This window comes from Leiobunum rupestre, chromosome 10 (genome assembly GCF_980474605.1).
Source record: "Leiobunum rupestre chromosome 10, qqLeiRupe1.1.hap1, whole genome shotgun sequence".
Lineage (NCBI taxonomy): Eukaryota > Metazoa > Arthropoda > Arachnida > Opiliones > Sclerosomatidae > Leiobunum > Leiobunum rupestre.
The window spans coordinates 5,450,705-5,453,446 of record NC_143393.1 but is presented as its reverse complement, the minus strand read 5'-3'; the positions used below and the strand labels follow the sequence as shown (position 1 = coordinate 5,453,446).

The 2,742-nt window shown below is 35.0% G+C and overlaps 1 long non-coding RNA gene across 1 annotated transcript; it reads right to left on the bottom strand.

Annotated features, from left to right (window-relative positions):
• Window positions 1-633: 633 nt before the first annotated feature.
• Window positions 634-1,774, bottom strand: LOC149923402 (uncharacterized). The gene is made up of 3 exons (XR_016477095.1): window positions 1,695-1,774; window positions 817-1,043; window positions 634-744 (listed from the first exon to the last, which is right to left on the bottom strand). It is a non-coding gene; the product is annotated as an uncharacterized LOC149923402 (long non-coding RNA).
• Window positions 1,775-2,742: the final 968 nt, after the last annotated feature.

Genomic DNA, 2,742 nt, shown 5'->3' with positions numbered 1-2,742 from the left:
TAATTAATATGAAATAATTCAATATAAATAATATAATTTTTATATTGTAATTTTTATAATAGTATAAAAATTTCATTATTCATATTTAGCCTATGGTCTATTCCAACAGTTCTGCATGGTTTGTGTATTTTTCAGTTATTTAGTCTGTGGAATACTGAAGCTTACACCCTGGCCGCCACGAGCGCTAGAGCTCGCAAGGGGGGAAGCAAGAGATAAACCTGTTCGGCTCTCTTAACGTTAGAAGTATAGCGAGTTTCACATCTCCTAAAGCGTAAGCGTATTTATTATCTCTGAAACAAGTCTTCACGGGATTTTAGTTCTAGCTGAGGCCCGGCCGAAACAGTCTTCACGGGATTTTAGTTCTAGCTGGGGCCCGGCCGAAACAGTCTTCACGGGATTTTAGTTCTAGCTGGGGCCCGGCCGAAACAGTCTTCACGGGATTTTAGTTCTAGCTGAGGCCCGGCCGAAACAGTCTTCACGGGATTTTAGTTCTAGCTGAGGCCCGGCCGAAACAGTCTTCACGGGATTTTAGTTCTAGCTGAGGCCCGGCCGAAACAGTCAATAATATTGTTAAAACAATCGTCACGCCTGTAAAATATTTTAATCATTGTACTTTACAACTTCATGCCTCAAATTAAAATCTAGATTTATGTTTGGCTAAAACGGGATTTGTTCTTGTAAACTTATATGTTTACAAATATAACGATCGGTCTCATCCATTAGTTTTTAATCAGAAATATTACCCTGAAATGAAAAAAAGTACATAGCATTTAACTTTAATATAAAAAAGTGTTATAATATTAAGTGTTTAGTAACCATATAATTCTTTTTGGCGTCAAACACCATCTCCGTCAATGAATCAATATAAGAATAGGTTTTTGCTTCATACAATTTTCCAATATTGTATGATTTCGATTTTTTGCTCCAAAACATTCTGTATTGAAGTTCGCCAGATTTCGAACGGGCTTGCGGTCTATTTGAATGTTCGTTATAATCAATGGCCGCTAGCAATATTCTTGATTCTTGATTGGTAACTATCCCACCTAAGCAAAATCATTGAAATTGTATTATTTTTGAAAAATACATATTTTGACAGAACCACGGGCCAATACTGCTACCATCTGTACGGAAAATCAATACGGAATTTAGGGCCCGGGGCAAAAGTTACTCGACGGCCCTGTAGCTCTCGGTTATGGTCACCTTTCTGACTGCAGTTTTTTTATAGTTACGACAAGTTACGTAACACCGATATTACTCTATTATATCTTGGATTAATAATAGAAGCTAAGCGTTAGCTTCTATTATTAATCCAAGATTATATTAATAGATTAGTAAGGGCGAGAAAACCGCCTCTTCCTCTTTCCCTACGGGCCACCCGTAATATTTATAACTCTGATCACATATTAAAACTTAAATATTGTGAACAAATTAAAACTTGAATATCATGAGCAAATTAAATCTTTAATATTGTGAACAAATTAAAACTTTAATATTGTGAACAAATTAAAACTTTAATATTGTGAACAAATTAAAACTTTAATATTGTGAACGAACTATAACATTAATATTGAAAACATATTAAAGTTTAATATTGTGAACAAATTTAAACTTTAATATAGTTATAGTAGGGATTGAATTGAAATTTAAGAAATCAACGAACTGATTTGCCTCGTAAATAAAAGTTTTGGACTTACCATTTATCAAAGAAATATTTTATAAACTGCATATTTGTGAAAGATAATTAGTTTCTGTCCGTTGACCAACGCTAAAACTCTTCGAGTCCTAAATTCACTTCATATTGCTTATTTTTTTCGCTTTTCTCCATTTTTCGGTGGACAGTATTTATAAGCTTCTTACACTGTTCTACTCAATCAAGCAAACTTTCAAAAACTCTGTCAAAATTCATGGTATGACCCTACCCTTTCAATTTTCGCCACGACCCCCCCCCCCTCCGTATCTCCCCCATTAATTCTCGACCTGACAAATAGGATTGAAATATACAGCCTACAGCTATCGGCACAAGTAGAGACTAGCCACCCGCCGGGGTTCGAAATAGAAAAGCCCATTTGCGGGTTCCATATTGAACATCCTTTTTTCGATGTTCTACCCGGAAAACCAAAATGGACTCTTCTATCTTCGCCACATAGCAAACATTACCCGTCAAATACGAACAAAACTTCAGGAGGTCCGTTTATACCCTGGCGCCATCTATTTCAAAAAATGGAACTTCAAGAAAGTTTTTTTTTTTAAATAGGTCGTGATATAGTGCCTTTAAATGGTGCACGATACTGCTATTCTCATGGAGTTCTCGGGAATTCCTGGAAGCGACAAATGAAAGTGCAATGTCATTTGAATTGTTTGATTCACTTTCACTAGGAGCTCCTATTAAGATATTATCAATAACTGATTCTTCAATGCCTTCTACAACTTTATCGAAAACATTTTGACTCGTTTGCAACATAGAATGTTTATTTATAACATCGTTCGATTTATTAGTTGAAAGATTACTTTCAACATGAACCCCTATAGCGTCCTTCAATAAGCTTATTTTATTGTCAGTACTATTTTGTTTTGGTTCGGATTCTAGCGATTTGTTTTCGTTGTGGGAAAGTTGATTTTTTAAAGATTCAGTAGTGGTTGGTAAGTCAAGTTTGTTCGCAATTGCATTTAATTGAGTTTGTTCTAAGACTAGAATTGATGTTTTGAAGTACTTATTTAGAGCCCCTTTTTGAGAATTTAAAA